At 38.8% G+C, this 21,650-nt stretch overlaps 13 non-coding genes across 13 annotated transcripts; all 13 read right to left on the bottom strand.

Moving 5' to 3' along the window:
- Positions 1-416: 416 nt before the first annotated feature.
- Positions 417-490, bottom strand: TRNAT-AGU (transfer RNA threonine (anticodon AGU)). The gene has a single exon. It is a non-coding gene; the product is annotated as a tRNA-Thr (tRNA).
- A 1,206-nt stretch (positions 491-1,696) lies between these two features.
- Positions 1,697-1,770, bottom strand: TRNAT-AGU (transfer RNA threonine (anticodon AGU)). The gene has a single exon. It is a non-coding gene; the product is annotated as a tRNA-Thr (tRNA).
- Positions 1,771-2,976: 1,206 nt separating this feature from the next.
- On the bottom strand, positions 2,977-3,050 carry TRNAT-AGU (transfer RNA threonine (anticodon AGU)). The gene has a single exon. It is a non-coding gene; the product is annotated as a tRNA-Thr (tRNA).
- Positions 3,051-4,256: 1,206 nt separating this feature from the next.
- Positions 4,257-4,330, bottom strand: TRNAT-AGU (transfer RNA threonine (anticodon AGU)). Its single transcript has one exon. It is a non-coding gene; the product is annotated as a tRNA-Thr (tRNA).
- Positions 4,331-5,536: 1,206 nt separating this feature from the next.
- On the bottom strand, positions 5,537-5,610 carry TRNAT-AGU (transfer RNA threonine (anticodon AGU)). Its single transcript has one exon. It is a non-coding gene; the product is annotated as a tRNA-Thr (tRNA).
- Positions 5,611-6,816: 1,206 nt separating this feature from the next.
- TRNAT-AGU (transfer RNA threonine (anticodon AGU)) lies at positions 6,817-6,890 on the bottom strand. The gene has a single exon. It is a non-coding gene; the product is annotated as a tRNA-Thr (tRNA).
- A 1,206-nt stretch (positions 6,891-8,096) lies between these two features.
- On the bottom strand, positions 8,097-8,170 carry TRNAT-AGU (transfer RNA threonine (anticodon AGU)). The gene has a single exon. It is a non-coding gene; the product is annotated as a tRNA-Thr (tRNA).
- Positions 8,171-11,936: 3,766 nt separating this feature from the next.
- On the bottom strand, positions 11,937-12,010 carry TRNAT-AGU (transfer RNA threonine (anticodon AGU)). Its single transcript has one exon. It is a non-coding gene; the product is annotated as a tRNA-Thr (tRNA).
- Positions 12,011-14,497: 2,487 nt separating this feature from the next.
- Positions 14,498-14,571, bottom strand: TRNAT-AGU (transfer RNA threonine (anticodon AGU)). The gene has a single exon. It is a non-coding gene; the product is annotated as a tRNA-Thr (tRNA).
- A 1,206-nt stretch (positions 14,572-15,777) lies between these two features.
- Positions 15,778-15,851, bottom strand: TRNAT-AGU (transfer RNA threonine (anticodon AGU)). Its single transcript has one exon. It is a non-coding gene; the product is annotated as a tRNA-Thr (tRNA).
- A 1,206-nt stretch (positions 15,852-17,057) lies between these two features.
- On the bottom strand, positions 17,058-17,131 carry TRNAT-AGU (transfer RNA threonine (anticodon AGU)). The gene has a single exon. It is a non-coding gene; the product is annotated as a tRNA-Thr (tRNA).
- Positions 17,132-19,617: 2,486 nt separating this feature from the next.
- TRNAT-AGU (transfer RNA threonine (anticodon AGU)) lies at positions 19,618-19,691 on the bottom strand. Its single transcript has one exon. It is a non-coding gene; the product is annotated as a tRNA-Thr (tRNA).
- Positions 19,692-20,897: 1,206 nt separating this feature from the next.
- Positions 20,898-20,971, bottom strand: TRNAT-AGU (transfer RNA threonine (anticodon AGU)). Its single transcript has one exon. It is a non-coding gene; the product is annotated as a tRNA-Thr (tRNA).
- Between the last annotated feature and the right edge of the window lie 679 nt (positions 20,972-21,650).

Raw genomic sequence — 21,650 nt, 5'->3', positions numbered from 1 at the left:
TGCTTCACGTAGAGCCTTATAGTTGTAATCCGGGGGCACAGATTATTCTTCCAAAGCACGTCTCTGTGCTATATGTCTCCTGGAAGAAGTCTTCTTTGGAAAACCCTTTGAGAAAGTTGATGGGAAAAAGGCCTTGCTTTCACAAGAAAAAAAAAGAAGGTTTAATCAAACATTCTAGGGGATCAAATAAACTGAGAATGACCCTGTGAAGTAAATAAGATAGACACATATAATATCTACTTTTTAAACTGCCAGAGAAGCAAATACAAATTTTAGGTTGATGAATTTTCAGTCAACATATATTTAATATATAGTGGTTGTTCTTGTGTGATTTATGTGCCATAACGCAAGAGATGTAGATTCGGTGCAATAATAATGAGGCACATAAGATAGTTTTCCAATTCTAGAGCTAAAATAGGCACTGCTGAGATTCGAACTCAGGATCTCCTGTTTACTAGACAGGCGCTTTAACCAACTAAGCCACAGCACCACAACATACTTGCTCATGCCTTGTTTTACGTTTTCCAAATGGTGGTAGATTGGACCTTTCTCTATCCAAGAGATACATCATTGGAGGATTAATTGACATCAATCCATCTTTATAGCAAATACATCTCAGTTGTCAACAAACATTCAAATATTGCCCGCAGCTATGAAGGTAATAAACTACATTTCCACACTGGCCGTGGCAGTATCAGTTTTGAAGATTAACTTTGTCCCAGTGGCACAAGATTGGAACTTGACTGATTGATTAATTGATAGAGGATAACTATAGCTCTAAAAGATCCCCCTCCTTTCATACTCCACTCTATTCTCCTTTCCTCACTCAATTCCCTCAGTCATGATAATTTTACCAAAGTGAACATTCTTTTCTGACCACTATCCATGTCTAGCATGGGTATACAAAGAATGCTAAATGCTGCCTCTGCAGGACACATTGTACTATAGGAAACCACCTTCTCCGCCTTGAGTTGTGCAGCTAATTCACCAAACTCTGCGTTCTGTGTTTGGGTCTGGGTTTTGGTTACTTTTATGGATGGCCATTGCCTTTCTTCCCCGTGCCTCCGTCTTGTCCACAGCTGCCATCACAGGTCCCAGCATATTGAGAGAGAGTATTCAGGACTTTCAAATAATAGATTGAGAATGTGCTTGGAAATATTTAGAAAGGTTTTAAAAGAGAACTGTTCCTTATTGGCAAAAATCAGATTAGCAGCTGAATAATTCTTGAAATCTTTGCTGGATATTACAAAGATGGTTGCCAACGGGATGGCTTTCTCACTTGCTTCACGTAGAGCCTTATAGTTGTAATCCGGGGGCACAGATTATTCTTCCAAAGCACGTCTCTGTGCTATATGTCTCCTGGAAGAAGTCTTCTTTGGAAAACCCTTTGAGAAAGTTGATGGGAAAAAGGCCTTGCTTTCACAAGAAAAAAAAAGAAGGTTTAATCAAACATTCTAGGGGATCAAATAAACTGAGAATGATCCTGTGAAGTAAATAAGATAGACACATATAGTATCTCCTTTTTAAACTGCCAGAGAAGCAAATACAAATTTTAGGTTGATGAATTTTCAGTCAACATATATTTAATATATAGTGGTTGTTCTTGTGTAATTTATGTGCCATAACGCAAGAGATGTAGATTCGATGCAATAATAATGAGACACATAAGATAGTTTTCCAATTCTAGAGCTAAAATAGGCACTGCTGAGATTCAAACTCAGGATCTCCTGTTTACTAGACAGGCGCTTTAACCAACTAAGCCACAGCACCACAACATACTGGCTCATGCCTTGTTTTACGTTTTCCAAATGGTGGCAGATTGGACCTTTCTCTATCCAAGAGATACATCATTGGAGGATTAATTGACATCAATCCATCTTTATAGCAAATACATCTCAGTTGTCAACAAACATTCAAATATTGCCCACAGCTATGAAGGTAATAAACTACATTTCCACACTGGCCGTGGCAGTATCAGTTTTGAAGATTAACTTTGTCCCAGTGGCACAAGATTGGAACTTGACTGATTGAATAATTGATAGAGGATAACTATAGCTCTAAAAGATCCCCCTCCTTTCATACTCCACTCTATTCTCCTTTCCTCACTCAATTCCCTCAGTCATGATAATTTTACCAAAGTGAACATTCTTTTCTGACCACTATCCATGTCTAGCATGGGTATACAAAGAATGCTAAATGCTGCCTCTGCAGGACACATTGTACTATAGGAAACCACCTTCTCCGCCTTGAGTTGTGCAGCTCATTCACCAAACTCTGCGTTCTGTGTTTGGGTCTGGGTTTTGGATACTTTTATGGATGGCCATTGCCTTTCTTCCCCGTGCCTCCGTCTTGTCCACAGCTGCCATCACAGGTCCCAGCATATTGAGAGAGAGTATTCAGGACTTTCAAATAATAGATTGAGAATGTGCTTGGAAATATTTAGAAAGGTTTTAAAAGAGAACTGTTCCTTAATGGCAAAAATCAGATTAGCAGCTGAATAATTCTTGAAATCTTTGCTGGATATTACAAAGATGGTTGCCAACGGGATGGCTTTCTCACTTGCTTCACGTAGAGCCTTATAGTTGTAATCCGGGGGCACAGATTATTCTTCCAAAGCACGTCTCTGTGCTATATGTCTCCTGGAAGAAGTCTTCTTTGGAAAACCCTTTGAGAAAGTTGATGGGAAAAAGGCCTTGCTTTCACAAGAAAAAAAAAGAAGGTTTAATCAAACATTCTAGGGGATCAAATAAACTGAGAATGACCCTGTGAAGTAAATAAGATAGACACATATAGTATCTCCTTTTTAAACTGCCAGAGAAGCAAATACAAATTTTAGGTTGAAGAATTTTCAGTCAACATATATTTAATATATAGTGGTTGTTCTTGTGTGATTTATGTGTCATAACGCAAGAGATGTAGATTCGATGCAATAATAATGAGGCACATAAGATAGTTTTCCAATTCTAGAGCTAAAATAGGCACTGCTGAGATTCGAACTCAGGATCTCCTGTTTACTAGACAGGCGCTTTAACCAACTAATCCACAGCACCACAACATACTGGCTCATGCCTTGTTTTACGTTTTCCAAATGGTGGCAGATTGGACCTTTCTCTATCCAAGAGATACATCATTGGAGGATTAATTGACATCAATCCATCTTTATAGCAAATACATCTCAGTTGTCAACAAACATTCAAATATTGCCCACAGCTATGAAGGTAATAAACTACATTTCCACACTGGCCGTGGCAGTATCAGTTTTGAAGATTAACTTTTTCCCAGTGGCACAAGATTGGAACTTGACTGATTGAATAATTGATAGAGGATAACTATAGCTCAAAAAGATCCCCCTCCTTTCATACTCCACTCTATTCTCCTTTCCTCACTCAATTCCCTCAGTCATGATAATTTTACCAAAGTGAACATTCTTTTCTGACCACTATCCATGTCTAGCATGGGTATACAAAGAATGCTAAATGCTGCCTCTGCAGGACACATTGTACTATAGGAAACCACCTTCTCCGCCTTGAGTTGTGCAACTCATTCACCAAACTCTGCGTTCTGTGTTTGGGTCTGGGTTTTGGATACTTTTATGGATGGCCATTGCCTTTCTTCCCCGTGCCTCCGTCTTGTCCACAGCTGCCATCACAGGTCCCAGCATATTGAGAGAGAGTATTCAGGACTTTCAAATAATAGATTGAGAATGTGCTTGGAAATATTTAGAAAGGTTTTAAAAGAGAACTGTTCCTTAATGGCAAAAATCAGATTAGCAGCTGAATAATTCTTGAAATCTTTGCTGGATATTACAAAGATGGTTGCCAACGGGATGGCTTTCTCACTTGCTTCATGTAGAGCCTTATAGTTGTAATCCGGGGGCACAGATTATTCTTCCAAAGCACGTCTCTGTGCTATATGTCTCCTGGAAGAAGTCTTCTTTGGAAAACCCTTTGAGAAAGTTGATGGGAAAAAGGCCTTGCTTTCACAAGAAAAAAAAATAAGGTTTAATCAAACATTCTAGGGGATCAAATAAACTGAGAATGACCCTGTGAAGTAAATAAGATAGACACATATAGTATCTCCTTTTTAAACTGCCAGAGAAGCAAATACAAATTTTAGGTTGAAGAATTTTCAGTCAACATATATTTAATATATAGTGGTTGTTCTTGTGTGATTTATGTGTCATAACGCAAGAGATGTAGATTCAATGCAATAATAATGAGGCACATAAGATAGTTTTCCAATTCTAGAGCTAAAATAGGCACTGCTGAGATTCGAACTCAGGATCTCCTGTTTACTAGACAGGCGCTTTAACCAACTAAGCCACAGCACCACAACATACTGGCTCATGCCTTGTTTTACGTTTTCCAAATGGTGGCAGATTGGACCTTTCTCTATCCAAGAGATACATCATTGGAGGATTAATTGACATCAATCCATCTTTATAGCAAATACATCTCAGTTGTCAACAAACATTCAAATATTGCCCACAGCTATGAAGGTAATAAACTACATTTCCACACTGGCCGTGGCAGTATCAGTTTTGAAGATTAACTTTGTCCCAGTGGCACAAGATTGGAACTTGACTGATTGATTAATTGATAGAGGATAACTATAGCTCTTAAAGATCCCCCTCCTTTCATACTCCACTCTATTCTCCTTTCCTCACTCAATTCCCTCAGTCATGATAATTTTACCAAAGTGAACATTCTTTTCTGACCACTATCCATGTCTAGCATGGGTATACAAAGAATGCTAAATGCTGCCTCTGCAGGACACATTCTACTATAGGAAACCACCTTCTCCACCTTGAGTTGTGCAGCTAATTCACCAAACTCTGCGTTCTGTGTTTGGGTCTGGGTTTTGGTTTCTTTTATGGATGGCCATTGTCTTTCTTCCCTGTGCCTCCGTCTTGTCCACAGCTGCCATCACAGGTCCCAGCATATTGAGAGAGAGTATTCAGGACTTTCAAATAATAGATTGAGAATGTGCTTGGAAATATTTAGAAAGGTTTTAAAAGAGAACTGTTCCTTAATGGCAAAAATCAGATTAGCAGCTGAATAATTCTTGAAATCTTTGCTGGGTATTACAAAGATGGTTGCCAACGGGATGGCTTTCTCACTTGCTTCACGTAGAGCCTTATAGTTGTAATCCGGGGGCACAGATTATTCTTCCAAAGCACGTCTCTGTGCTATATGTCTCCTGGAAGAAGTCTTCTTTGGAAAACCCTTTGAGAAAGTTGATGGGAAAAAGGCCTTGGTTTCACAAGAAAAAAAAAGAAGGTTTAATCAAACATTCTAGGGGATCAAATAAACTGAGAGTGAACCTGTGAAGTAAATAAGATAGACACATATAGTATCTCCTTTTTAAACTGCCAGAGAAGCAAATACAAATTTTAGTTTGATGAATTTTCAGTCAACATATATTTAATATATAGTGGTTGTTCTTGTGTGATTTATGTGCCATAACGCAAGAGATGTAGATTCGGTGCAATAATGATGAGGCACATAAGATAGTTTTCCAATTCTAGAGCTAAAATAGGCACTGCTGAGATTCGAACTCAGGATCTCCTGTTTACTAGACAGGCGCTTTAACCAACTAAGCCACAGCACCACAACATACTTGCTCATGCCTTGTTTTACGTTTTCCAAATAGTGGCAGATTGGACCTTTCTCTATCCAAGAGATACATCATTGGAGGATTAATAGACATCAATCCATCTTTATAGCAAATACATCTCAGTTGTCAACAAACATTCAAATATTGCCCGCAGCTATGAAGGTAATAAACTACATTTCCACACTGGCCGTGGCAGTATCAGTTTTGAAGATTAACTTTGTCCCAGTGGCACAAGATTGGAACTTGACTGATTGATTAATTGATAGAGGATAACTATAGCTCTAAAAGATCCCCCTCCTTTCATACTCCACTCTATTCTCCTTTCCTCACTCAATTCCCTCAGTCATGATAATTTTACCAAAGTGAACATTCTTTTCTGACCACTATCCATGTCTAGCATGGGTATACAAAGAATGCTAAATGCTGCCTCTGCAGGACACATTGTACTATAGGAAACCACCTTCTCCGCCTTGAGTTGTGCAGCTAATTCACCAAACTCTGCGTTCTGTGTTTGGGTCTGGGTTTTGGTTACTTTTATGGATGGCCATTGCCTTTCTTCCCCGTGCCTCCGTCTTGTCCACAGCTGCCATCACAGGTCCCAGCATATTGAGAGAGAGTATTCAGGACTTTCAAATAATAGATTGAGAATGTGCTTGGAACTATTTAGAAAGGTTTTAAAAGAGAACTGTTACTTAATGGCAAAAATCAGATTAGCAGCTGAATAATTCTTGAAATCTTTGCTGGATATTACAAAGATGGTTGCCAACGGGATGGCTTTCTCACTTGCTTCACGTAGAGCCTTATAGTTGTAATCCGGGGGCACAGATTATTCTTCCAAAGCACGTCTCTGTGCTATATGTCTCCTGGAAGAAGTCTTCTTTGGAAAACCCTTTGAGAAAGTTGATGGGAAAAAGGCCTTGCTTTCACAAGAAAAAAAAAGAAGGTTTAATCAAACATTCTAGGGGATCAAAAAAACTGAGAATGACCCTGTGAAGTAAATAAGATAGACACATACAGTATCTCCTTTTTAAACTGCCAGAGAAGCAAATACAAATTTTAGGTTGATGAATTTTCAGTCAACATATATTTAATATATAGTGGTTGTTCTTGTGTGATTTATGTGCCATAACGCAAGAGATGTAGATTCGGTGCAATAATGATGAGGCACATAAGATAGTTTTGCAATTCTAGAGCTAAAATAGGCACTGCTGAGATTCGAACTCAGGATCTCCTGTTTACTAGACAGGCGCTTTAACCAACTAAGCCACAGCACCACAACATACTTGCTCATGCCTTGTTTTACGTTTTCCAAATAGTGGCAGATTGGACCTTTCTCTATCCAAGAGATACATCATTGGAGGATTAATAGACATCAATCCATCTTTATAGCAAATACATCTCAGTTGTCAACAAACATTCAAATATTGCCCGCAGCTATGAAGGTAATAAACTACATTTCCACACTGGCCGTGGCAGTATCAGTTTTGAAGATTAACTTTGTCCCAGTGGCACAAGATTGGAACTTGACTGATTGATTAATTGATAGAGGATAACTATAGCTCTAAAAGATCCCCCTCCTTTCATACTCCACTCTATTCTCCTTTCCTCACTCAATTCCCTCAGTCATGATAATTTTACCAAAGTGAACATTCTTTTCTGACCACTATCCATGTCTAGCATGGGTATACAAAGAATGCTAAATGCTGCCTCTGCAGGACACATTGTACTATAGGAAACCACCTTCTCCGCCTTGAGTTGTGCAGCTAATTCACCAAACTCTGCGTTCTGTGTTTGGGTCTGGGTTTTGATTACTTTTATGGATGGCCATTGCCTTTCTTCCCCGTGCCTCCGTCTTGTCCACAGCTGCCATCACAGGTCCCAGCATATTGAGAGAGAGTATTCAGGACTTTCAAATAATAGATTGAGAATGTGCTTGGAACTATTTAGAAAGGTTTTAAAAGAGAACTGTTACTTAATGGCAAAAATCAGATTAGCAGCTGAATAATTCTTGAAATCTTTGCTGGATATTACAAAGATGGTTGCCAACGGGATGGCTTTCTCACTTGCTTCACGTAGAGCCTTATAGTTGTAATCCGGGGGCACAGATTATTCTTCCAAAGCACGTCTCTGTGCTATATGTCTCCTGGAAGAAGTCTTCTTTGGAAAACCCTTTGAGAAAGTTGATGGGAAAAAGGCCTTGCTTTCACAAGAAAAAAAAAGAAGGTTTAATCAAACATTCTAGGGGATCAAAAAAACTGAGAATGACCCTGTGAAGTAAATAAGATAGACACATACAGTATCTCCTTTTTAAACTGCCAGAGAAGCAAATACAAATTTTAGGTTGATGAATTTTCAGTCAACATATATTTAATATATAGTGGTTGTTCTTGTGTGATTTATGTGCCATAACGCAAGAGATGTAGATTCGGTGCAATAATGATGAGGCACATAAGATAGTTTTCCAATTCTAGAGCTAAAATAGGCACTGCTGAGATTCGAACTCAGGATCTCCTGTTTACTAGACAGGCGCTTTAACCAACTAAGCCACAGCACCACAACATACTTGCTCATTCCTTGTTTTACGTTTTCCAAATGGTGGCAGATTGGACCTTTCTCTATCCAAGAGATACATCATTGGAGGATTAATTGACATTAATCCATCTTTATAGCAAATACATCTCAGTTGTCAACGAAAAAAAGAATATTGCCCGCAGCTATGAAGGTAATAAACTACATTTCCACACTGGCCGTGGCAGTATCAGTTTTGAAGATTAACTTTGTCCCAGTGGCACAAGATTGGAACTTGACTGATTGAATAATTGATAGAGGATAACTATAGCTCTAAAATATCCCCCTCCTTTCATACTCCACTCTATTCTCCTTTCCTCACTCGATTCCCTCAGTCATGATAATTTTACCAAAGTGAACTTTCTTTTCTGACCACTATCCATGTCTAGCATGGGTATACAAAGAATGCTAAATGCTGCCTCTGCAGGACACATTGTACTATAGGAAACCACCTTCTCCGCCTTGAGTTGTGCAGCTAATTCACCAAACTCTGCGTTCTGTGTTTGGGTCTGGGTTTTGGTTACTTTTATGGATGGCCATTGCCTTTCTTCCCCATGCCTCCGTCTTGTCCACAGCTGCCCTCACAGGTCCCAGCATATTGAGAGAGAGTATTCAGGACTTTCAAATAATAGATTGAGAATGTGCTTGGAAATATTTAGAAAGGTTTTAAAAGAGAACTGTTACTTAATGGCCAAAATCAGATTAGCAGCTGAATAATTCTTGGAATCTTTGCTGGATATTAAAAAGATGGTTGCCAACGGGATGGCTTTCTCACTTGCTTCACGTAGAGCCTTATAGTTGTAATCCGGGGGCACAGATTATGCTTCCAAAGCACGTCTCTGTGCTATATGTCTCCTGGAAGAAGTCTTCTTTGGAAAACCCTTTGAGAAAGTTGATGGGAAAAAGGCCTTGGTTTCACAAGAAAAAAAAAGAAGGTTTAATCAAACATTCTAGGGGATCAAATAAACTGAGAATGACCCTGTGAAGTAAATAAGATAGACACATATAGTATCTCCTTTTTAAACTGCCAGAGAAGCAAATACAAATTTTAGGTTGATGAATTTTCAGTCAACATATATTTAATATATAGTGGTTGTTCTTGTGTGATTTATGTGCCATAACGCAAGAGATGTAGATTCGGTGCAATAATGATGAGGCACATAAGATAGTTTTCCAATTCTAGAGCTAAAATAGGCACTGCTGAAATTCAAACTCAGGATCTCCTGTTTACTAGACAGGCACTTTAACCAACTAAGCCACAGCACCACAACATACTGGCAAATGCCTTGTTTTACGTTTTCCAAATGGTGGCAGATTGGACCTTTCTCTATCCAAGAGATACATCATTGGAGGATTTATTGACATCAATCCATCTTTATAGCAAATACATCTCAGTTGTCAACAAACATTCAAATATTGCCCGCAGCTATGAAGGTAATAAACTACATTTCCACACTGGCCGTGGCAGTATCAGTTTTGAAGATTAACTTTGTCCCAGTGGCACAAGATTGGAACTTGAATGATTGATTAATTGATAGAGGATAACTATAGCTCTAAAAGATCCCCCTCCTTTCATACTCCACTCTATTCTCCTTTCCTCACTCGATTCCCTCAGTCATGATAATTTTACCAAAGTGAACTTTCTTTTCTGACCACTATCCATGTCTAGCATGGGTATACAAAGAATGCTAAATGCTGCCTCTGCAGGACACATTGTACTATAGGAAACCACCTTCTCCGCCTTGAGTTGTGCAGCTAATTCACCAAACTCTGCGTTCTGTGTTTGGGTCTGGGTTTTGGTTACTTTTATGGATGGCCATTGCCTTTCTTCCCCATGCCTCCGTCTTGTCCACAGCTGCCCTCACAGGTCCCAGCATATTGAGAGAGAGTATTCAGGACTTTCAAATAATAGATTGAGAATGTGCTTGGAAATATTTAGAAAGGTTTTAAAAGAGAACTGTTACTTAATGGCCAAAATCAGATTAGCAGCTGAATAATTCTTGGAATCTTTGCTGGATATTAAAAAGATGGTTGCCAACGGGATGGCTTTCTCACTTGCTTCACGTAGAGCCTTATAGTTGTAATCCGGGGGCACAGATTATGCTTCCAAAGCACGTCTCTGTGCTATATGTCTCCTGGAAGAAGTCTTCTTTGGAAAACCCTTTGAGAAAGTTGATGGGAAAAAGGCCTTGGTTTCACAAGAAAAAAAAAGAAGGTTTAATCAAACATTCTAGGGGATCAAATAAACTGAGAATGAACCTGTGAAGTAAATAAGATAGACACATATAGTATCTCCTTTTTAAACTGCCAGAGAAGCAAATACAAATTTTAGGTTGATGAATTTTCAGTCAACATATATTTAATATATAGTGGTTGTTCTTGTGTGATTTATGTGCCATAACGCAAGAGATGTAGATTCGGTGCAATAATGATGAGGCACATAAGATAGTTTTCCAATTCTAGAGCTAAAATAGGCACTGCTGAAATTCAAACTCAGGATCTCCTGTTTACTAGACAGGCACTTTAACCAACTAAGCCACAGCACCACAACATACTGGCAAATGCCTTGTTTTACGTTTTCCAAATGGTGGCAGATTGGACCTTTCTCTATCCAAGAGATACATCATTGGAGGATTTATTGACATCAATCCATCTTTATAGCAAATACATCTCAGTTGTCAACAAACATTCAAATATTGCCCACAGCTATGAAGGTAATAAACTACATTTCCACACTGGCCGTGGCAGTATCAGTTTTGAAGATTAACTTTGTCCCAGTGGCACAAGATTGGAACTTGAATGATTGATTAATTGATAGAGGATAACTATAGCTCTAAAAGATCCCCCTCATTTCATACTCCACTCTATTCTCCTTTCCTCACTCGATTCCCTCAGTCATGATAATTTTACCAAAGTGAACTTTCTTTTCTGACCACTATCCATGTCTAGCATGGGTATACAAAGAATGCTAAATGCTGCCTCTGCAGGACACATTGTACTATAGGAAACCACCTTCTCCGCCTTGAGTTGTGCAGCTAATTCACCAAACTCTGCGTTCTGTGTTTGGGTCTGGGTTTTGGTTACTTTTATGGATGGCCATTGCCTTTCTTCCCCATGCCTCCGTCTTGTCCACAGCTGCCATCACAGGTCCCTGCATATTGAGAGAGAGTATTCAGGACTTTCAAATAATAGATTGAGAATGTGCTTGGAAATATTTAGAAAGGTTTTAAAAGAGAACTGTTACTTAATGGCCACAATCAGATTAGCAGCTGAATAATTCTTGGAATCTTTGCTGGATATTAAAAAGATGGTTGTCAACGGGATGGCTTTCTCACTTGCTTCACGTAGAGCCTTATAGTTGTAATCCGGGGGCACAGATTATGCTTCCAAAGCACGTCTCTGTGCTATATGTCTCCTGGAAGAAGTCTTCTTTGGAAAACCCTTTGAGAAAGTTGATGGGAAAAAGGCCTTGGTTAAACAAGAAAAAAAAAGAAGGTTTAATCAAACATTCTAGGGGATCAAATAAACTGAGAATGACCCTGTGAAGTAAATAAGATAGACACATATAGTATCTCCTATTTAAACTGCCAGAGAAGCAAATACAAATTTTAGGTTGACGAATTTTCAGTCAACATATATTTAATATATAGTGGTTGTTCTTGTGTGATTTATGTGCCATAATGCAAGAGATGTAGATTCGGTGCAATAATGATGAGGCACAGAAGATAGTTTTCCAATTCTAGAGCTAAAATAGGCACTACTGAGATTTGAACTCAGGATCTCCTGTTTACTAGACAGGCGCTTTAACCAACTAAGCCATAGCACCACAAAATACTGGCTCATGCCTTGTTTTACGTTTTCCAAATGGTGGCAGATTGGACCTTTCTCTATCCAAGAGATACATCATTGGAGGATTAATTGACATCAATCCATCTTTATAGCAAATACATCTCAGTTGTCAACAAACATTCAAATATTGCCCGCAGCTATGAAGGTAATAAACTACATTTCCACACTGGCCGTGGCAGTATCAGTTTTGAAGATTAACTTTGTCCCAGTGGCACAAGATTGGAACTTGAATGATTGATTAATTGATAGAGGATAACTATAGCTCTAAAAGATCCCCCTCCTTTCATACTCCACTCTATTCTCCTTTCCTCACTCAATTCCCTCAGTCATGATAATTTTACCAAAGTGAACTTTCTTTTCTGACCACTATCCATGTCTAGCATGGGTATACAAAGAATGCTAAATGCTGCCTCTGCAGGACACATTGTACTATAGGAAACCACCTTCTCCGCCTTGAGTTGTGCAGCTAATTCACTAAACTCTGCGTTTTGTGTTTGGGTCTGGGTTTTGGGTTACTTTTATGGATGGCCATTGCCTTTCTTCCCCATGCCTCCGTCTTGTCCACAGCTGCCATCATAGGTCCCTGCATATTGAGAGAGAGTATTCAGGACTTTCAAATAATAGATTGAGAATGTGCTTGGAAATATTTAGAAAGGTTTTAAAAGAGAACTGTTCCTTAATGGCAAAAATCAGATTAGCAGCTGAATAATACATGAAATCTTTGCTGGATATTACAAAGATGGTTTCCAACGGGATGGCTTTCTCACTTGCTTCACGTAGAGCCTTATAGTTGTAATCCGGGGGCACAGATTATGCTTCCAAAGCACGTCTCTGTGCTATATGTCTCCTGGAAGAAGTCTTCTTTGGAAAACCCTTTGAGAAAGTTGATGGGAAAAAGGCCTTGGTTTCACAAGAAAAAAAAAGAAGGTTTAATCAAACATTCTAGGGGATCAAATAAACTGAGAATGACCCTGTGAAGTAAATAAGATAGACACATATAGTATCTCCTTTTTAAACTGCCAGAGAAGCAAATACAAATTTTAGGTTGATGAATTTTCAGTCAACATATATTTAATATATAGTGGTTGTTCTTGTGTGATTTATGTGCCATAACGCAAGAGATGTAGATTCGGTGCAATAATGATGAGGCACATAAGATAGTTTTCCAATTCTAGAGCTAAAATAGGCACTGCTGAAATTCAAACTCAGGATATCCTGTTTACAAGACAGGCGCTTTAACCAACTAAGCCACAGCACCACAACATACTGGCTAATGCCTTGTTTTACGTTTTCCAAATTGTGGCAGATTGGACCTTTCTCTATCCAAGAGATACATCATTGGAGGATTTATTGACATCAATCCATCTTTATAGCAAATACATCTCAGTTGTCAACAAACATTAAAATATTGCCCGCAGCTATGAAGGTAATAAACTACATTTCCATACTGGCCGTGGCAGTATCAGTTTTGAAGATTAACTTTGTCCCAGTGGCACAAGATTGGAACTTGAATGATTGATTAATTGATAGAGGATAACTATAGCTCTAAAAGATCCCCCTCCTTTCATACTCCACTCTATTCTTCTTTCCTCACTCAATTCCCTCAGTCATGATAATTTTACCAAAGTGAACTTTCTTTTCTGACCACTATCCATGTCTAGCATGGGTATACAAAGAATTCTAAATGCTGCCTCTGCAGGACACATTGTACTATAGGAAACCACCTTCTCCGCCATGAGTTTTGCAGCTAATTCACCAAACTCTGCGTTCTGTGTTTGGGTCTGGGTTTTGGTTACTTTTATGGATGGCCATTGCCTTTCTTCCCCATGCCTCCGTCTTGTCCACAGCTGCCATCACAGGTCCCAGCATATTGAGAGAGAGTATTCAGGACTTTCAAATTATATATTGAGAATGTGCAAGGAAATATTTAGAAAGGTTTTAAAAGAGAACTGTTACTTAATGGCCAAAATCAGATTAGCAGCTGAATAATTCTTGGAATCTTTGCTGGATATTAAAAAGATGGTTGCCAACGGGGTGGCTTTCTCACTTGCTTCACGTAGAGCCTTATAGTTATAATCCGTGGTCACCGATTATGCTTCCAAAGCACGTCTCTTTGCTATATGTCTCCTGGAAGAAGTCTTCTTTGGAAAACCCTTTGAGAAAGTTGATGGGAAAAAGGCCTTGCTTTCACAAGAAAAAAAAAGAAGGTTTAATCAAACATTCTAGGGGATCAAATAAACTGAGAATGACCCTGTGAAGTAAATAAGATAGACACATATACTATCTCCTTTTTAAACTGCCAGAGAAGCAAATACAAATTTTAGGTTGATGAATTTTCAGTCAACATATATTTAATATATAGTGGTTGTTCTTGTGTGATTTATTTGCCATAACGCAAGAGATGTAGATTCGGTGCAATAATGATGAGGCACATAAGATAGTTTTCCAATTCTAGAGCTAAAATAGGCACTACTGAGATTCAAACTCAGGATCTCCTGTTTACTAGACAGGCACTTTAACCAACTAAGCCATAGCACCACAAAATACTGGCTCATGCCTTGTTTTACGTTTTCCAAATGGTGGCAGATTGGACCTTTCTCTATCCAAGAGATACATCATTGGAGGATTTATTGACATCAATCCATCTTTATAGCAAATACATCTCAGTTGTAAACAAACATTCAAATATTGCCCGCAGCTATGAAGATAATAAACTACATTTCCACACTGGCCGTGGCAGTATCAGTTTTGAAGATTAACTTTGTCCCAGTGGCACAAGATTGGAACTTGAATGATTGATTAATTGATAGAGGATAACTATAGCTCTAAAAGATCCCCCTCATTTCATACTCCACTCTATTCTCCTTTCCTCACTCGATTCCCTCAGTCATGATAATTTTACCAAAGTGAACTTTCTTTTCTGACCACTATCCATGTCTAGCATGGGTATACAAAGAATGCTAAATGTTGCCTCTGCAGGACACATTGTACTATAGGAAACCACCTTCTCCGCCTTGAGTTGTGCAGCTAATTCACCAAACTCTGCGTTCTGTGTTTGGGTCTGGGTTTTGGTTACTTTTATGGATGGCCATTGCCTTTCTTCCCCATGCCTCCGTCTTGTCCACAGCTGCCATCACAGGTCCCTGCATATTGAGAGAGAGTATTCAGGACTTTCAAATAATAGATTGAGAATGTGCTTGGAAATATTTAGAAAGGTTTTAAAAGAGAACTGTTACTTAATGGCCACAATCAGATTAGCAGCTGAATAATTCTTGGAATCTTTGCTGGATATTAAAAAGATGGTTGTCAACGGGATGGCTTTCTCACTTGCTTCACGTAGAGCCTTATAGTTGTAATCCGGGGGCACAGATTATGCTTCCAAAGCACGTCTCTGTGCTATATGTCTCCTGGAAGAAGTCTTCTTTGGAAAACCCTTTGAGAAAGTTGATGGGAAAAAGGCCTTGGTTAAACAAGAAAAAAAAAGAAGGTTTAATCAAACATTCTAGGGGATCAAATAAACTGAGAATGACCCTGTGAAGTAAATAAGATAGACACATATAGTATCTCCTATTTAAACTGCCAGAGAAGCAAATACAAATTTTAGGTTGACGAATTTTCAGTCAACATATATTTAATATATAGTGGTTGTTCTTGTGTGATTTATGTGCCATAATGCAAGAGATGTAGATTCGGTGCAATAATGATGAGGCACAGAAGATAGTTTTCCAATTCTAGAGCTAAAATAGGCACTACTGAGATTTGAACTCAGGATCTCCTGTTTACTAGACAGGCGCTTTAACCAACTAAGCCATAGCACCACAAAATACTGGCTCATGCCTTGTTTTACGTTTTCCAAATGGTGGCAGATTGGACCTTTCTCTATCCAAGAGATACATCATTGGAGGATTAATTGACATCAATCCATCTTTATAGCAAATACATCTCAGTTGTCAACAAACATTCAAATATTGCCCGCAGCTATGAAGGTAATAAACTACATTTCCACACTGGCCGTGGCAGTATCAGTTTTGAAGATTAACTTTGTCCCAGTGGCACAAGATTGGAACTTGAATGATTGATTAATTGATAGAGGATAACTATAGCTCTAAAAGATCCCCCTCCTTTCATACTCCACTCTATTCTTCTTTCCTCACTCAATTCCCTCAGTCATGATAATTTTACCAAAGTGAACTTTCTTTTCTGACCACTATCCATGTCTAGCATGGGTATACAAAGAATTCTAAATGCTGCCTCTGCAGGACACATTGTACTATAGGAAACCACCTTCTCCGCCATGAGTTTTGCAGCTAATTCACCAAACTCTGCGTTCTGTGTTTGGGTCTGGGTTTTGGTTACTTTTATGGATGGCCATTGCCTTTCTTCCCCATGCCTCCGTCTTGTCCACAGCTGCCATCACAGGTCCCAGCATATTGAGAGAGAGTATTCAGGACTTTCAAATTATATATTGAGAATGTGCAAGGAAATATTTAGAAAGGTTTTAAAAGAGAACTGTTACTTAATGGCCAAAATCAGATTAGCAGCTGAATAATTCTTGGAATCTTTGCTGGATATTAAAAAGATGGTTGCCAACGGGGTGGCTTTCTCACTTGCTTCACGTAGAGCCTTATAGTTATAATCCGTGGTCACCGATTATGCTTCCAAAGCACGTCTCTTTGCTATATGTCTCCTGGAAGAAGTCTTCTTTGGAAAACCCTTTGAGAAAGTTGATGGGAAAAAGGCCTTGCTTTCACAAGAAAAAAAAAGAAGGTTTAATCAAACATTCTAGGGGATCAAATAAACTGAGAATGACCCTGTGAAGTAAATAAGATAGACACATATACTATCTCCTTTTTAAACTGCCAGAGAAGCAAATACAAATTTTAGGTTGATGAATTTTCAGTCAACATATATTTAATATATAGTGGCTGCTCTTGTGTGATTTATGTGCCATAATGCAAGAGATGTAGATTCGGTGCAATAATGATGAGGCACAAAAGATAGTTTTCCAATTCTAGAGCTAAAATAGGCGCTGCTGAGATTCGAACTCAGGATCTCCTGTTTACTAGACAGGCGCTTTAACCAACTAAGCCACAGCACAACTACATACTGGCTCATGCCTTGTTTTACGTTTTCCAAATGGCGGCAGATTGGACCTTTCTCTATCCAAGAGATACATCATTGGAGGATTAATTGACATCAATCCATCTTTATAGCAAATACATCTCAGTTGTCAACAAACATTCAAATATTGCCCGCAGCTATGAAGGTAATAAACTACATTTCCACACTGGCCGTGGCAGTATCAGTTTTGAAGATTAACTTTGTCCCAGTGGCACAAGATTGGAACTTGAATGATTGATTAATTGATAGATGATAACTATAGCTCTAAAACATCCCCCTCCTTTCATACTCCACTCTATTCTCCTTTCCTCACTCAATTCCCTCAGTCATGATAATTTTACCAAAGTGAACGTCCTTTTCTGACCGCTATCCATGTCTAGCATGGGTATACAAAGAATTCTAAATGCTGCCTCTGCAGGACACATTGTACTATAGGAAACCACCTTCTCTGCCTTCAGTTGTGCAGATAATTCACATAACTCTGCGTTCTGTGTTTGGGTCTGGGTTTTGGTTACTTTTATGGATGGCCATTGCCTTTCTTCCCCATGCCTCCGTCTTGTCCACAGCTGCCATCACAGGTCCCAGCATATTGAGAGAGAGTATTCAGGACTTTCAAATTATATATTGAGAATGTGCAAGGAAATATTTAGAAAGGTTTTAAAAGAGAACTGTTACTTAATGGCCAAAATCAGATTAGCAGCTGAATATTTCTTGGAATCTTTGCTGGATATTAAAAAGATGGTTGCCAACGGGATGGCTTTCTCACTTGCTTCACGTAGAGCCTTATAGTTGTAATCCGGGGTCACCGATTATGCTTCCAAAGCACGTCTCTGTGCTATATGTCTCCTGGAAGAAGTCTTCTTTGGAAAACCCTTTGAGAAAGTTGATGGGAAAAAGGCCTTGGTTTCACAAGAAAAAAAAAGAAGGTTTAATCAAACATTCTAGGGGATCAAATAAACTGAGAATGACCCTGTGAAGTAAATAAGATAGACACATATAGTATCTCCTTTTTAAACTGCCAGAGAAGCAAATACAAATTTTAGGTTGATGAATTTTCAGTCAACATATATTTAATATATAGTGGTTGTTCTTGTGTGATTTATGTGCCATAACGCAAGAGATGTAGATTCGGTGCAATAATGATGAGGCACATAAGATAGTTTTCCAATTCTAGAGCTAAAATAGGCACTGCTGAAATTCAAACTCAGGATCTCCTGTTTACTAGACAGGCACTTTAACCAACTAAGCCACAGCACCACAACATACTGGCTAATGCCTTGTTTTACGTTTTCCAAATGGTGGCAGATTGGACCTTTCTCTATCCAAGAGATACATCATTGGAGGATTTATTGACATCAATCCATCTTTATAGCAAATACATCTCAGTTGTCAACAAACATTCAAATATTGCCCGCAGCTATGAAGGTAATAAACTACATTTCCACACTGGCCGTGGCAGTATCAGTTTTGAAGATTAACTTTGTCCCAGTGGCACAAGATTGGAACTTGAATGATTGATTAATTGATAGAGGATAACTATAGCTCTAAAAGATCCCCCTCCTTTCATACTCCACTCTATTCTCCTTTCCTCACTCGATTCCCTCAGTCATGATAATTTTACCAAAGTGAACTTTCTTTTCTGACCACTATCCATGTCTAGCATGGGTATACAAAGAATGCTAAATGCTGCCTCTGCAGGACACATTGTACTATAGGAAACCACCTTCTCCGCCTTGAGTTGTGCAGCTAATTCACCAAACTCTGCGTTCTGTGTTTGGGTCTGGGTTTTGGTTACTTTTATGGATGGCCATTGCCTTTCTTCCCCATGCCTCCGTCTTGTCCACAGCTGCCATCACAGGTCCCTGCATATTGAGAGAGAGTATTCAGGACTTTCAAATAATAGATTTAGAATGTGCTTGGAAATATTTAGAAAGGTTTTAAAAGAGAACTGTTACTTAATGGCCACAATCAGATTAGCAGCTGAATAATTCTTGGAATCTTTGCAGGATATTAAAAAGATGGTTGCCAACGGGATGACTTTCTCACTTGCTTCACGTAGAGCCTTATAGTTGTAATCCGGGGGCACAGATTATGCTTCCAAAGCACGTCTCTGTGCTATATGTCTCCTGGAAGAAGTCTTCTTTGGAAAACCCTTTGAGAAAGTTGATGGGAAAAAGGCCTTGGTTAAACAAGAAAAAAAAAGAAGGTTTAATCAAACATTCTAGGGGATCAAATAAACTGAGAATGACCCTGTGAAGTAAATAAGATAGACACATATAGTATCTCCTATTTAAACTGCCAGAGAAGCAAATACAAATTTTAGGTTGACGAATTTTCAGTCAACATATATTTAATATATAGTGGTTGTTCTTGTGTGATTTATGTGCCATAATGCAAGAGATGTAGATTCGGTGCAATAATGATGAGGCACAGAAGATAGTTTTCCAATTCTAGAGCTAAAATAGGCACTACTGAGATTCGAACTCAGGATCTCCTGTTTACTAGACAGGCGCTTTAACCAACTAAGCCATATCACCACAAAATACTGGCTCATGCCTTGTTTTACGTTTTCCAAATGGTGGCAGATTGGACCTTTCTCTATCCAAGAGATACATCATTGGAGGATTAATTGACATCAATCCATCTTTATAGCAAATACATCTCAGTTGTCAACAAACATTCAAATATTGCCCGCAGCTATGAAGGTAATAAACTACATTTCCACACTGGCCGTGGCAGTATCAGTTTTGAAGATTAACTTTGTCCCAGTGGCACAAGATTGGAACTTGAATGATTGATTAATTGATAGATGATAACTATAGCTCTAAAACATCCCCCTCCTTTCATACTCCACTCTATTCTCCTTTCCTCACTCAATTCCCTCAGTCATGATAATTTTGCCAAAGTGAACGTCCTTTTCTGACCGCTATCCATGTCTAGCATGGGTATACAAAGAATTCTAAATGCTGCCTCTGCAGGACACATTGTACTATAGGAAACCACCTTCTTTGCCTTCAGTTGTGCAGCTAATTCACCAAACTCTGCGTTCTGTGTTTGGGTCTGGGTTTTGGTTACTTTTATGGATGGCCATTGCCGTTCTTCCCCATGCCTCCGTCTTGTCCACAGCTGCCATCACAGGTCCCAGCATATTGAGAGAGAGTATTCAGGACTTTCAAATTATATATTGAGAATGTGCAAGGAAATATTTAGAAATGTTTTAAAAGAGAACTGTTACTTAATGGCCAAAATCAGATTAGCAGCTGAATAATTCTTGGAATCTTTGCTGGATATTAAAAAGATGGTTGCCAACGGGATGGCTTTCTCACTTGCTTCACGTAGAGCCTTATAGTTGTAATCCGGGGGCACAGATTATGCTTCCAAAGCACGTCTCTGTGCTATATGTCTCCTGGAAGAAGTCTTCTTTGGAAAACCCTTTGAGAAAGTTGATGGGAAAAAGGCCTTGGTTTCACAAGAAAAAAAAAGAAGGTTTAATCAAACATTCTAGGGGATCAAATAAACTGAGAATGACCCTGTGAAGTAAATAAGATAGACACATATAGTATCTCCTTTTTAAACTGCCAGAGAAGCAAATACAAATTTTAGGTTGATGAATTTTCAGTCAACATATATTTAATATATAGTGGTTGTTCTTGTGTGATTTATGTGCCATAATGCAAGAGATGTAGATTCGGTGCAATAATGATGAGGCACAGAAGATAGTTTTCCAATTCTAGAGCTAAAATAGGCACTACTGAGATTCGAACTCAGGATCTCCTGTTTACTAGACAGGCGCTTTAACCAACTAAGCCATAGCACCACAAAATACTGGCTCATGCCTTGTTTTACGTTTTCCAAATGGTGGCAGATTGGACCTTTCTCTATCCAAGAGATACATCATTGGAGGATTAATTGACATCAATCCATCTTTATAGCAAATACATCTCAGTTGTCAACAAACATTCAAATATTGCCCGCAGCTATGAAGGTAATAAACTACATTTCCACACTGGCCGTGGCAGTATCAGTTTTGAAGATTAACTTTGTCCGAGTGGCACAAGATTGGAACTTGAATGATTGATTAATTGATAGATGATAACTATAGCTCTAAAACATCCCCCTCCTTTCATACTCCACTCTATTCTCCTTTCCTCACTCAATTCCCTCAGTCATGATAATTTTGCCAAAGTGAACGTCCTTTTCTGACCGCTATCCATGTCTAGCATGGGTATACAAAGAATTCTAAATGCTGCCTCTGCAGGACACATTGTACTATAGGAAACCACCTTCTTTGCCTTCAGTTGTGCAGCTAATTCACCAAACTCTGCGTTCTGTGTTTGGGTCTGGGTTTTGGTTACTTTTATGGATGGCCATTGCCGTTCTTCCCCATGCCTCCGTCTTGTCCACAGCTGCCATCACAGGTCCCAGCATATTGAGAGAGAGTATTCAGGACTTTCAAATTATATATTGAGAATGTGCAAGGAAATATTTAGAAATGT

Source organism: Pelobates fuscus, chromosome 3 (genome assembly GCF_036172605.1).
Source record: "Pelobates fuscus isolate aPelFus1 chromosome 3, aPelFus1.pri, whole genome shotgun sequence".
NCBI classification, from domain to species: Eukaryota; Metazoa; Chordata; class Amphibia; order Anura; family Pelobatidae; genus Pelobates; species Pelobates fuscus.
Note: the sequence above shows the minus strand (reverse complement) of the source record. Positions and strands in the feature narration are given on the sequence as shown.